The sequence below is a fragment of the Piliocolobus tephrosceles genome, chromosome 15 (assembly GCF_002776525.5).
Source record: "Piliocolobus tephrosceles isolate RC106 chromosome 15, ASM277652v3, whole genome shotgun sequence".
NCBI lineage: Eukaryota > Metazoa > Chordata > Mammalia > Primates > Cercopithecidae > Piliocolobus > Piliocolobus tephrosceles.
The window spans coordinates 21462482-21476974 of NC_045448.1; the positions used below are offsets into that span (position 1 = coordinate 21462482).

At 50.1% G+C, this 14493-nt stretch overlaps 1 pseudogene; it reads left to right on the forward strand.

Annotated features, from left to right (window-relative positions):
- The first annotated feature begins 4507 nt into the window (after positions 1 to 4507).
- Positions 4508 to 11563, forward strand: LOC111554441 (annotated as a pseudogene).
- Positions 11564 to 14493: the final 2930 nt, after the last annotated feature.

Here is a 14493-nt window from a genome sequence, read left to right on the forward strand (position 1 = left end):
ACCCCTTGTGCTTCCAGGGAAAGGTGACGGCCCACCCTGCTTCAGTTCACCCTCCATGGGCTGCATCCACTGTCCAACCAGTCCCAGTGAGATGAACCAGGTACCTCAGTTGGAAATGCAGAAATCACCCGTGTTCTGCGTCGATCACGCTGGGAGCTGCAGACCGGAGCTGTTCCAGTTGTAAAACGTTTAACTGTTAAAGAAGAGTTCAGGTCTTTCTTAGTGGATGATTATATTAATAAATATCAAATTGCTCTAATATAAGGCTGGAGTGTAGTGGCACAATCTCGGCTCACTGCAACCTCTGCCTCCCAGGTTCAAGTGATTCTCCTTCCTCATCCTTGGGAGTAGCTGGGACTACAGGTGTGTGCCACCATGCCAGGCTAAGTTTTTTGGTATTTTTAGTAGAGATGGGGTTTCACCATGTTGGCCGGGCTGGTCTCCAACTCCTGAACTCAAGCGATCTGTGCACCTAGACCTCACAAAGTGCCAGGATTACAGGCATGAGTCACCGCACCTGGCCTAATTGATATATTTAAAAGCCTGATGTAGGCTGGGCAAAGTGGCTCATGCCTGTAAACCCAGCACTTTGAGAGGCCAAGGCAGGAGAATCCCTTGAGACCAAGAGTTCAAGACGAGCTGAGGCAACATAGTGAGACTGTCTCTATGAAAAATAGAAAAATTAGCCAGGCATGGTGTCATGTGCCTGTAGTCCTAGCTACTAGGAAGGCTGAGGTGGGAGGATTCCTTGAGCTCAGGAGTTTGAGGTTACAGTGAGTTATGATCACACCATTGTACTCCAGCCTGGGCAACAGAATGAGACTCTGTCTCTTGGGGGGAAAAAAGCCTGTTGTAAGAGTTTAAAATGTCAGTATTTAAAGAAATAAGAAATCCTTATCTTTTGAACTATTTATATGTCAGGTGAATAATTTTAGATATCAACTTAAAAATGTGAGAGGAGGCTGGGCACAGTGGCTCACACCTGTAATCCCTGCACTTTAGCAGATGGAGGCAGGACGATCACTTAAGCCCAGGAGTTGAAGACTAGCCTGAGCAACATGAAAGATCTTGTCTCTACCAAAACTTTAAAAAGTAGCCAGGTGTGATGGTATGTGTCTGCAGTTCCAGGCACATGAGACTACTCGGGAGGCCAAGGCCCAGTTATTCAGGAGGCTGAGGCAGGAGGATCATTTGAATCCAAGAGGTCAAGGCTGCAGTAAGCTATGATGGTGCCACTGCACTCCAACCTGGGTGACAGAGCAAGACTGTGTCTTGAAAAAAAAAAAAAAAAAAAAAATTATGGGCAATTTCTCAAGGATCTAGAACCAGAAATACCATTTAACCCAGCAATCCCATTACTGGGTATGTACCCAAAGGTTTATAAATCATTCTACTATAAAGACACATGCAGCCAGGAGCAGTGGCTCACACCTGTAATCCCAGCACTTTGGGAGGCTGAGGTGAGCGGATCACAAAGTCAGGAGTTCAAGACCAGCCTGGCCAATATAGTGAAACCCATCTCTATTAAAAAATACAAAAAAAATTAGCCCGGCTTGGTGGCGGGCACCTGTAGTCCCAGCTACTTGGGAGGCTGACGCAGGAGAATCACTTGAACCCGGGAGGTGGAGGTTGCAGTGAGCCGAGATCATGCCACTGCACTCCAGCCTGGGTGACACAGCGAGATTCTGTCTCCAAAAAAAAAAAAAAGAAAGACACATGCACACATATGTTTATTGTGGCACTATTTACAATAGCAAAGACACTGAACCAACCCAAATGCCCATCAATGATAGACTGGATAAAGAAAATGTGACACATATACACCATGGAATACTATGCAGCCATAAAAAAGAATGAGATAATGTCCTTTGTAGGGACATGGATGAAGCTATAAACCATCATCCTCAGCAAACTAACACAGGAACAGAAAACCAAATAGTGCATGTTCTCACTCATAAGTGGGAGTTGAACAATGAGAACACATGGACACAGGGAGGGGAACATCACACACTGGGGCCTGTTAGGGGCTGGGGGGCAAGGGGAGGGAGAGCATTAGGACAAATACCTAATGCATGCAGGGCTTAAAGCCTAGATGACAGGCTTATAGGTGCAGCAAACCACCATGGCACACGTATACCTATGTGACAAACATGTACCTTCAACACATGCATCCCAGAGTTTAAAGTAAAATAAAATAAAAATAAAAATAAAAAGTGAGAGCGGACACATAGTTTTGGGACATGCTTTTTGCCTATTTCAGAATAAAACTGTGTGCAAACTACCACCTGGAGTAAGGAGAAATGCCTTGAGCCCTGAGCCATGGTGGTAGGTGGCCAGGAAGATGGCAGAGGCAGGTAGTCAAACAGGCAGCCCCAGAAGTCAGGGCGAACAAGGGGCCCATCGGGCAGATTCCAAGCCCTTCCCTCTCCCAGAACTTTCCTAAGTCTTCACTCCTGGGATTTGCCCACCAGCCTCAGGGTGGGACGTCTTTCGAGGAAGGGGAGGAGGAGCCCAGGGAAGGTCCTGCAGGCACAGAAGCTGGCGCCGTACCCAGAGCTGAACTACTCCAGCTCCTTTGTGGGAAAAGTATCAGCCTTTATGCTGCTCCAGACCATGAGTCACCCCCGAGCTGTTGGGCTGCCCAAGCTTGGGCTTGGAATTAGAGAAGCTGCTGCCTCAAGGTAACTCAGCAGAACTTCACAGAACCCTTTAGAGGAGCTGGGCGCCCACTGGATGAGAGATTATCCCCCCAAACCCATTTAACTATCAGGATGAGCAGCAGCAACTGCACATTCAGACCAGCTGGGTTTCTGGGCACAGGCCTCCACCCATGCCTAACGCAGAGACATTGTTTGTTCTGCTAAAACATGATCCTTTCCGGAGACTTTTGAAGCCAGAAAAGTGGGGGGCTGTGGAAACAGATACTGCAAATTACCACTTAAACCGAAAATTTGGATCTTGAGAGAAAGGGGATTACAACAGGGGATGCTTTGTTTCAAGAAAAGCAAACTTTTTTGTGGGGTTTCCAACAGACCTATTGCTGCCCCTTTTGGGGAATCAGGCACTCAGAGATGGAGACCATCTTCGCAGCACACAGGGAAACCTCATAAGCTCCGCACCATATGTGGCAATCCCTCTTTTCCGCTCCTGCTGTGAGGCCCAGCTACCCATGGTCCCCTTCCTACCCTCCACTTGTCCTTGTCAGCCTTCAGGTGGAGGGGTGATGAGACAGCCTGGATTCTGGTGGCTGCTCTGCTGTGGACGAGCTCTGTGATCCTCAATGGGGCCTTTACCTCTCTGAATCTCTTTTCCCACCTGAAAATGGAGCTCATCACCTACCTGACTCTTTGGGACGTTGTGAGTCTCAAGTAGGCACTGCCACATCCAAGCACCTTTCCCCAGCCTGAGGCACTCTCCCCTCTTACACACCCACAGCCTTTAGAGGTCCCTTGGGCGCCCATCTCTTCACCTCTTCACCCTCCCCCAAGGGCTGCACTGCGCCTTCTCTGCCCACCACACGGCTGGCACAGAGCTAGACACAAGATGGTCACCCCTTCACCCCAAATGTGGGTTATCTGCCCCTAAGGGAAAGTTGCATTCAGCCACCTTCCTGCCCTGGGACAGAAGCAGCATCCAGAGTTACCCAAGCCCAGGACGAGGGCCTGTCAGACCCCGTGCAGGGAGGGACACGGTCACCACAGCCTCGGCCTGAGGGGTGCAGGGAGGAACTTGGGCCACTAGAGCCTCAGGTTGAGGGGCGCAGGGAGGAATGTGCCCACCACAGCGTCGGCTTGAGGGGTGCAGGGAGGAACAGGGCCACCACAGCCTCAGGTTGAGGGATCCAGGGCAGGTCGTTGCCCCTGAGGACCAAACTTGTGTAACATATGGAGATTACTTTGATCATTAGATTTCTAAAATGAACAAACAGGGCACACCCACATCCCAGGCAATGGGCCTGCCGATCCTTCCTGCCCAGGACATAAAATAGTCCCTCCCTGAGCCAGGCCTGCAGCTGCAGGCAGCACGGAGACAGGAAGCGCAGGCACCCCAGTGCTGATGGAGGGAGGGAGACCCCAGCAGGATGGCTCCAGGTGGGGCTTCCGTCCTCCTGGGCTGGGCATCCCCGTGCTCTCAGAGCCACCAGCCCCGGAAAGGTGGGCTAACTCCCTGGGAGAGGGACTGTCTGCGGGCCCTGCTCTGCCTGGGCCCGGGACAGCGCATTGTGTAATAATATTTTAGTCCCATTCTTGCCTAAGACGTGAATCTCGATTTCTTTCATTCCAAAGCCGCTCCACAAATCCCTCTTCACAGCCAGAGAAGACACAGGGAGCAGCAATGGCTGGGGATGTAGCTAGGGAAGCCAGACGGTGAGGGGCAGCAGACAGAGAATGGGAGGTGGAAACGGGTGATTTCTGGAGATCCTAATTTGGAGAAGGGGGTTCCTTTCAAATCTGTCCTAGCTTTCACGCCTTTCTTCCATCCCTCCACTCCTGTGTCATCATGTAAAATGCTGGCTGTGCATTTTGACAAGCTAGGAGGACCGGAAAACCTCTACGTGAAGGAGGTGACCAAGCCGAGCCTGGGGGAGGGTGAAGTCCTCCTAAGGGTGGTGGTCAGCGCCTTGAATCACGCGGACTTCCTGCAGGTACCCAGTCACTGTGGCGTGGGGCACTGGGGACCAGGGCCTGCTCCTGGGGCAGAGCTGCTTGGGTCAGGAACTGACTGACCATCAGCCAGTTTTGAAGGGAGCTGGGCGGAGCTGGGCCAGCATGGCTAGATGGGTGGTGTGGGTTCTTGGTGTCTGTATCAGAGTCAGAAGTAGGACTGCAGCACCTGCCATTGTGCCCTCGGAGCCGGCTGGGGACACCCCCTTACCTAGCCCCACCCCTGGGGCCATGCCAGGAGAGTGGGCACAGATATCAGCAAGGAGAGGTGCTGCGGGTTGTTTCGTGCTCCCTCTGTGCCGGGCACTGTGCTCAGTGGATGTTTTAATTTGAGCCTCACAAGCACCCAAGGAGGTGGGTCCTTGTGTCTCCATTCCAGTAATGAGGAAAGTGTGAATGACGCCCGGGAAACTGCATAAGCCAGAAGCCAAGCCTGGGATTGACCCCAGGTCTCTCCACTCCTCATCCGCTTCATCAGCCTAGGTCTCTGAGCCTCCCTCATAGCAGATCTCCAGCCAGCCCTCTTCTCCCCACTGCTCCATCCAGGGCCACGCCAGTTCCATTCTACCCAGGTGCTCGCAGCGCTTCCTTCAGCCCCCTCTCCACATGGCAGCCAGGGCGACCCCCAGAGAGATGGCCATGCACTTAGGACGAAATGGAAACTGCCTGCTCACTATGGGGCCCTGCTGGTTGGGCTGCTGACACCTCGACCCCTGAGCAGTAGTAGCTCCTGTGCCTTGCTCAGCACCCTCCAGCCGCGCTCCACGTGCCTTCCTGCCCTGAGCTTGCCCTTCCCTCTCCCTGGGATGCCCTTCAACCATTCTTTGTATGTCTGGCTTCTCCTCTCATAGCAGCCAGTTAGTTCCCACAAATCTGGTGTGTGTGTGTATGTGATTGTGTGTGCACGTGTGTGCGTGTGTGTGTACGTGCGTGTGTGTGTGTGTGTGCGTGTGTGTGTGTACTTCTTTAAAGTCTGTCTTCCCCCACGAGACTGTAAGTTCCACCAGGACAGAAGCAATCTGCTCTGCCTACCACAGGGCCTGACACATAGTAAGCATGTGTAGTATTTGATATAAGACTGAATAAATGGCAGAGACAGAATTTGAACCCAGATCCATTTGGCTCCAAAGTCCAGACAGCTGGCTGTCAGGAAGAAAGGGATTAGTGTGCACTTGGGAAGTGTGAGAGCAGAGGGTCCCAGGCCCCTTTATTTGGAGCCTGTCCTGATCCAAGTCCCAGGTTGGGTCAGGCAGCAATGAATGCAGCCCCTCGCAAGCCGTGGTCTGAGTCCTTGTGTCCCAGAGCCAAGCCAGCACCCTTCCTGACTCCCCTTCATCCAGGCTGGAGAGAATCAGAGAGCCAGTTTGCATGACATCCCTGTTGCAGATCCAGTTTCTAGCTGGTAAAGATGGCATGATAGCCCACCTTCTTGTGGAAGCTGAGTTCAGAGTAGGAGAAACAAGGGCTGAGATGGCAGGATGTCCCCTCGCCAGCCCCACCTCTCAGGGTCTCAGACCTCTCAGCAAGCTGCACTCCATGCCTTCTCCCAGCTGCCTCAGCCCCCTGACTCACAGCACTGTCTGCCAGGCTGGTGGAGTGACAGGGGAGACCTCCTGGATGGGCTGTCTCCGGGGTGAAGTTGTTTCTGCAATTCCTGTTATTTGGAGACTATCTGAATTTTCTACCACCCTAGAATTTACTCCCACCTGCAGTAGACTCCAAGCCAAAATCCACCTTCTCTCTCCAGCAACAGGGAGGGCTGGCATTTAACCCCTCTTATCAGACTCACTTACTGTGAGCCCCTCCCTCTACAGAGACAGGCCAGTATTCCCTGCCCCCAGAAGCCAGCAACATAGCAACATTTTGGGCATCTAGACACATGGCAAAACTGGGGCCTGGCTGCCAGGGACACTGGAAGATTGGGGACGCAGCCATGGCTCTGCCGCCCGGTGGGGGCCAGGCTCAGTATGTCACTGTCCCTGAAGGGCTCCTCGTGCCTATCCCAGAGGGACTGACCCTGCCCCAAGCTGCAGCCATCCCGGAGGCCTCCTGGCTGACCACCTTCCAGCTGCTGCGCTATATGGGCGAGGAGGACCCCTACCCCGTAGAGATCCCCTCCCACTAGCCCCGCCCTGTCACCTGAGGCCAACTGCTGACCCCAAACCACACATCTGCTGGCCCTGAAAATGTGAGCCCTTCATCAACACCCTGACATGCCCTAGCCTCTAATCCCAGAGCTGGCCCAGACATGTCCCCCATGGAGACAACTACAGGCAGTTTTTTATTTGTTTCATTTTGTTTCTGAGACACGATTTCACTCTATTGCCCAGGCTGGAGTGCAGTGGTGCGATCATGGCTCACTGTAGCCTTGACCTCCTGTGCTCAAGTGATCAGGAGGTCTCCCAAGTAGCTAGGACTGCAGATGTGGACCACCATGCTCAGCTAATTTTTTTTATTTTTTGTAGAGATGTGGTCTCCTTATATTGCCCAGGCTGGTCTTAAACTCCTGGTCTCAAGCAATCCTCCGTCCTTGGCTCCCAAAGTGCTGCGATTACAGGTGTGAGCCACCACACCCAACCTATGGGCACTTTTATAACCAATATGAGGCAAAAGCAAGGTTCTCAGAGCAGTTCCAGCTGCTTGTCCCATCCCCAGAGGGGAGGAAACTGTCCTTCAGTCCTTCTGCTCAGGTCCCTCACAGGCAGTGGAGGAGATGCTCTTGGTTAATTTCTCACACAAAAAGGTATCAGAGTAGACCAGACATGTGGCCTGGGGACCTCCCTATCCCAAGAGCTCTGGACACTTCTCTGTCCCAGGAGCTCTGAACAGTTCTAACCCTGACTCAGGAGCTCTGGACAGTTCTAACCCTATCCCAGGAGCTCTGGACACTTCTAACCCTGGCTCAGGAGCTCTGAACAGTTCTAACCCTGGCTCAGGAGCTCTGGACAGTTCTAACCCTATCCCAGGAGCTCTGGACACCTCTAACCCTGGCTCAGGAGCTGCCTTCAGGACAGTTGTGACACTCAACCCACCCTGTTTGATGGATTAATCTTGCCCAAGCCCAGCCCTGACCAAGGCCCCTGCTGCTCTAAAACCTGCGATGGCTCTTCACGCTCAGTGCCCTCCATGACTCAGGCCCCATGACCTTCAACCTGGTCTCTCCTCACACCTTCAGGGCATAGAGGGTTTATGTTTCCAAAGCCAACCCTGCGCCCTCCCATCCCCACGCCCTCACTGGCTCAGGATGCTCTGGTATTGTTGCTACAGGAGGAGTGCAAGACGGGGAGACCATGCTTATCCATGCCAGCATGGGCGGTGTGGGCACAGCTGTCATCCAGCCAACCAGGCTCTTCAACGCCGTCCCCACTGGTGACCATGAGCTCCAAGGAGAACATTCAAATGGCACAGAAGCTGAGAGGCTGGGTGCTGCAGCTGGGTTCGATTATAAGAAGGAGGGCTTCTCTGAGGGGGCTCTGAAGGCCACACAGGGGGTGTGTGTGTATATATATGTATGTTTGGAGGCTTCGTCCATGTGTTTGGAGGGTGTGTGTGTGTGTGTCTTTGGAGGGTGTGTATGGTCCTGTGTGTTTGCAGGGTGTGCGTGTGTGTTCGGGCCTGTGTTTGGAAGGTGGGTGTGTGTGCGCATGTGCACGGGCCTGTGTGTTAGGAGGGTGTGAGGGAGGCCTGTGTGTTTGGAGGGTGTGTGTGTGCATGCGCGCGCGTGCGTGTGCGGGCCTGTGTGTTAGGAGGGTGTGTGCATGTGTGTGTGTGCGCATGTGACGGGCCTGTGTGTTAGGAGGGTGTGAGGGGGTCCTGTGTGTTTGGAGGTTGTGTGTGTGTGTGTGCACGCGCGCGCATGTACGGGCCTGTGTGTTAGGAGGGTGTGTGCATGTGTGTGTGTGTGCATGTGCACGGGCCTGTGTGTTTGGAGGACAGCCCAAGCTGATCCTGACTCCCTGGCTTAACCCTCCCTCTCTTATCCTATCCTCTCCCCTTTCGTAACCTTTCCTCCTCCTTTCTCTCCTCTATTAGTAGCTATCTATTGCTGTATAACAAATTACCCAAAACTTAGTGGCTTAAAACAATGCATATTATTATCCCCACCATTTCTGTGGGTCAGGAATCTGGGAGCAATTCAGCTGGGTCCTTCGGCTCCAGGTCTCTCCCAAGGCATCAGCCAGGCCTGTGGTCATTGCCAGGCTCACCTGGGGAGCAATTGGCCTGCAAGTTCACTCTCACGGCTGTAACAGGCTTCAGGTTCTTGTCAGATGTTAGCCAGAGACATCAGTTCCTTGATATATGAGCCTCTCCATAGGGCAGCATGAAACATGGCCAGTGGTTTCCTTCAGTGAGAGCAAGCAAGAGTGAAAGAAAGTATCCCATGTCCCTTAGGGAAGCCATCACCTTTTGGTGACCTAATCTTGGAAGTGACATCCCATCACTTCTGCCATATCCTTCTTGTTAGAGGTATGCCTGCAAGTCCAATCCACACACAAAGAGAGGGACCGGAAGGTGTAAATACTGGAAGGTAGAGGGTCATCAGGGGACCATTCTGGAGGCTGCCTGCCACATCTTCCTGCTCCTCCTCTGCATCCCAACCCTCCCTTCTTTCTCCTTCACAATCCCCACTCTCTACTGCATCTTTCACAAAGCCTGAAGATGGTCTAACCACTCAAGATAGAAGAAAAATTATTAATTAGAACTAGAAAATATATACCAAGGAAAGAAGAAAAAAACATGTTCATCATAAAGGTTAGTACAATAACTGTGAGCAAATATTATGCATGATTCTGAGCTTTCTGGATGCCCAGCGAAGGAGGGGGAGGAAGAGAGAAGAAGAAGGAGAAGAGAAGGAAGAAGAAGGAGAAGAAAAAGAAAGAGGAGGAGGAGAAAGAGGATGAGAAAGGGGGAACAGTAGGAGAGAAGGAGAAGGGAAAGGGGAAGAAGAAGGAAAATGAGGAGGAGGAGAGAAAGAAGAATGATTGGGACTCTCATACTTGTAAAGATTTGAGGGATCTCAACCATGGTGAGGATGAGTTAAAAAAAAATATTTGGGTGGCTGGGTGCAGTAGCTCACACCTGTAATCCCAGCACTTTGGGAGGCTGAAGTGGGCAGATCACCTGAGGTTGGGAGTTCGAGACCAGCCTGGCCAACATGGTGAAACTCTGTCTCTACTAAAAATAAAATATTAGCCAGATGTAGTGGTGCACACCTGTAATCCCAGCTACTCAAGAGACTGAGGCATGAGAATCACTTGAACCTGGGAGGCAGAGCTTGCAGCGAGCTAAGATCACACCACTGCACTCCAGCCTGGACCACAGACTGAGACTATCTTAAAAAAATAAAAAAGGCCGGGCGCGGTGGCTCAAGCCTGTAATCCCAGCACTTTGGGAGGCCGAGACGGGTGGATCATGAGGTCAGGAGATCCAGACCATCCTGGCTAACACAGTGAAACCCTGTCTCTACTAAAAAATACAAAAAACTAGCCGGGCGAGGTGGCGGGCGCCTGTAGTCCCAGCTACTTGGGAGGCAGAGGCAGGAGAATGGCATGAACCTGGGAGGCGGAGCTTGCAGTGAGCTGAGATCCGGCCACTGCACTCCAGCCTGGGTGACAGAGCGAGACTCCATCTCAAAAAAAAAAAAAAAAAAAAAAAAAAAAAAGATTTGGGGAGTTCCTTGAAGCTCCAGGGGCTCCAGTACCCAAGGTGATTACATAGCTTTAATTACCAAAAAAGGAGGTGATTAAGGAGGAAGCCTACTGACTTTTCAGAGGAGAACAATACTCTTGCTCTCCAGAGAAAGTTCTCAAGGCTGTTAGTCGATGTTTGGAACTATCATGAGACATATCTCCTTAGCTTGAGGTCTTCTGAAAGCCACATGGCTTAGCACTTCTCCCTCAGCTCTCCAGGAGAACTAAGTGCACCTTGCCTCCTAGATAGTGCTTTTGCTTCCCACTTTGTTTCCTGGGCCACAGGAGAATGTGCAAAACTAGATCCAGAGGGGAGGAGTTTGGGCATCTGCCTTCCCACGATATCTAAGCCATTTCTACCTACTATCCAAGGTGTGGGTGTCAACGCGATCCTTGACTGCATTGATGGCTCCTACTGGGAGAAGAATCTCCACTGTTTAGCTGCAGATGGCTGATGGGTTCTGTATGGTGTCATGGGGGGAGCAGAAGTCAATGGACCCCTGCTTTCCAAGCTGTTGTGTAAGTGAGGAAGTCTGTGGGGCAGTCTGCTGAGGTCCAGGGATCAGAAGGCAGGTGACAGACAGACAGAGCTGAGCAGGTTCTGGGCACTGCTCTTGAGTTATGACTCTGACCTGCCCTGGCTTATAGAATTCCTGCTTATGAAGCTTTGCTGACATTGCCAGCTCTCCTTCCTCTGGGTGGGAACCTAAGGGTTGGCTTGACCCTTCCTCCCTCAGAAGTCTCATTTCCGCCACCTACTTCCTCATTTCACTCAGACTTACTCCTCCTCTCTTCCAAGTCCAGGATTCATATTGAGACTCCCATGCTTTTGGAGATTTGGGGGGTGGCAGGGTCCCTTGATATTCCAGGGGTTCCAGTGTCCAAGGGAATTTAGACTGATAACCTTTCTTCATCCACGGTTTGGTCTGATCTCTTTGAGTCAAGGCTAGTACTAGGGCCAACCAGGCATGTCCTGATTTTCCCCTCAAAGATGTATGAGGCCAAGGAGACCTCATCCTTATCCTGTTAATGGGCTGTTCTCTCTGCCACAGTATAAGGAAATGTTGGTAAAGACCTTCATGGAGCAAGTCCTGGCCCACTTCTCCCCTGGGAGTGCTGTGCAGCTGCAGCCTGTGATCGATAAAGTCTTTACCATGGCTGAGATTCAGAAAGCCCACTTTCACATGGAGGCCAACCAGAATGTGGTGAGAATTATCCTAGAGATGCCCTGACTCAAACACGGTGTGGCCCATGAGTGACATCAGCCTGAGGAGAACTGTCAGGGACAGGGTCAGGGATGTGGGAGTGTGGGAAGGCCCAGAGCTGGGCTGAGTTGGGCCAGGGGCCAGGCTAGAGAGAATTGGGGCCAGACAACCTCACAACAATGTTGAGAGAATTAAATTGAGATCACAGGGATAAGAGCACCGCGTGAGCTGTCAAATATATTGCAATGGGCAAGGTAGGAATCTTGTAGACATAGATAAGCTGCAGAGTGTTCATATATTATAAATATATTAAGACAGATTTTGGTGGGGGGGGGGGGCTGTTTTTTTTCCAATGGCTATACCCTAGGCCTGTCTGGCTATTCCCATAGCCAAAATTCTCATATTTGGGGGAATAAACTACACTCAATCTTCCCCCAGATTCAGGATAGTCCTTTGATCTTCAGAAATGGTCTAGGGATTTAGGCCAGTTCTGAATACCAAAAGACTAGCTTGAATTAACACAAAGCCCTGGCCCTAACCCCTCCTCTGAGTTCCAGATGCATATATCGAACTGACAACTTGACACTTAGACATCTCAAAGGTACTTCTACTTTAACATGTTCAAAATTTAACACATAATCATCACCTACTATCTTGCTCCTCTCCTAGGATTTCCTGTCTCCATAAATAGCAAACCACCAATCCAGGTGCAAAATCCAGAAACCTAGAAGTCATCCTTGATACCCCTTCTCTCTCTCATCTTCAGGTCCAATGGGTCACCAAGTAGCCAATTTTCTTTTCTAAATCTCTTTTGTCTTTTCCTTTCTCTCCATTTCACCATCTCTCACAATCCAAGCTACTATCCATCTTTTACCTGGGCTACTGCAATATTGCAATGGTTTTCTAATTTATTTTCTTTCTTTTTTTTTTTTTTTTCTTTTTTTTTTGAGACAGAGTCTCGCTCTGTCACCAGGCTGGAGTGCAGTGGCACAATCTCAGCTTACTGCAACCTCCGCCTCCTGGGTTTAAGTAATTCTCCTGCCTCAGCCTCCCAAGTAGCTGGGACTATAGGTGCGCACCACCACGCCCAGCTAATTTTTGTATTTTTAGTAGAAACAGGGTTTCACCATGTTGGCCAGGATGGTCTTAATCTCTTGACCTCATGATCCGCCCACCTCAGCCTCCCAAAGTACTGGGATTACAGGTGTGAGCCACTGCACCCAGCCTCTAATTTATCTTCTTATACCCACTCTTTTATCTTGTAATCCATATTCTATGCAGTAGTAAAAGTGATCTCTTCAAAATGCAAATTTAATCATGTCACAACCTTGCTCAATATACTTCTGTAGCCTTCCACTCTTGGTAGAGCAGTAATAAGAACCTCACAGGCCAAGAAGTCTTTGTATAGACTGACCCATGCCTGTCTCTGCAGTCCCGTTTTCTACCACGGCTCTCCCTTCCACCATAGGACCTTCAAACATAATTTTTAATCTCAGATCTCTCTACCACAATCCAAATATCCATCAAGAGGGGACTTAGCTAATAAATTATGATACATTCACATGATAGAGTACTATGTAACTATATAAAGACATGTGAACTGCTGTAATCTCCAGAATATGTTGTTAAGTGAAAAAAGCGAGGTACGCAATAAGGAATATGATTTGCTACCTTTTGTCTTAGAAAAGGAAATTTATGAACATAAGTGTGTATATGTATATACACACACACACACACACACACACACACGCACACAATTTTCTTATATTTTCTCACAGGGGAATCAAAAACAAAGGTGTTTCAGCCAAGTTCAAGAATGGTGAAAACAAATTTCAAGGGAAAAAAAGGCCAGGTGCAGCAGCTCATGTCCGTTATCCCAACATTTTGGGAAGCTGGGGCAGGAGTTCTAGACTAGGGCAACATAGGGAGATCCCATCTTTACAAAAACAAAAAAAATCTAAAAATTAGCCAGGTGTGGTACCACACACCTGTAGTCCCAGCTATTTGAGGGTGAGGTGGGAGCAACATTTGAGCTCAGGAGGTAGAAGCAGTGAGCTGTGATCATACTCCAGCCTAGGCAACAGAGTGAGAGTCTGTCTCAAAAAAAAAAAAAAAAAAAAAACCCTAAGGGAAAGCAATGTTCACCTTCATGAGGAGGAGGAGACAGAATGGAAGGGATGGGTGTAGGAGCTAGACTCCTCTTAATTACTTTGTATTGAAGATTTGATTTGGGTACCATATAAATGTTCTACATGAATATGAAACAAAATTAAAAATGTAAAAAAGGAATCCCTAAAATCAAAATTAAAGAAATATACTGAGGCTGGGCACGGTGGTTCATGCCTGTAATCCCAGCACTTTGGGAGGCCAAGGAGAGAGGATCACCTAAAGTCAGGGGTTCAGCCTGGCCAACATGGTGAAACCCCGTCTCTATAAAAATACAAAAAATTAGCTGGGCGTGGTAGCTGGCACCTGTAATCCCACCTATTGGGGAGGCTGAGGCAGGAGAATCACTTCAACTTGGGAGGTGGAGGTTGCAGTGAGCCGAGATCGCGCCATTGCACTCCAACCTGGGCAACAAGAGCAAAACTCCATCTCAAAAAAAAAAAAAAAAGGAAATATACTGAATTGTATTTCTAGTTAATAGATTAGCCACACAGAAAGGAATAATTTCAACTAATGTGAAATTAAGGACACAATAACTTGCTGGGTGCAGTGGCCCACACCTATAATCCCAGAACTTTGGGAGGCTGAGGTAGGCGGATCATCTGAGGTCAGGAGTTTGAGACCAGCCTGGCCAACATGGCGAAACCCTGTCTCTACTAAAAATACAAAAATTCGCTGGGCGTGGTGGCAGGCACCTGTAATTCTAGCTACTCAGGAGGCTGAGGCAGGAGAATCCCTTGAACCTGGGAGGCAGAGGTTGCAGTGAGC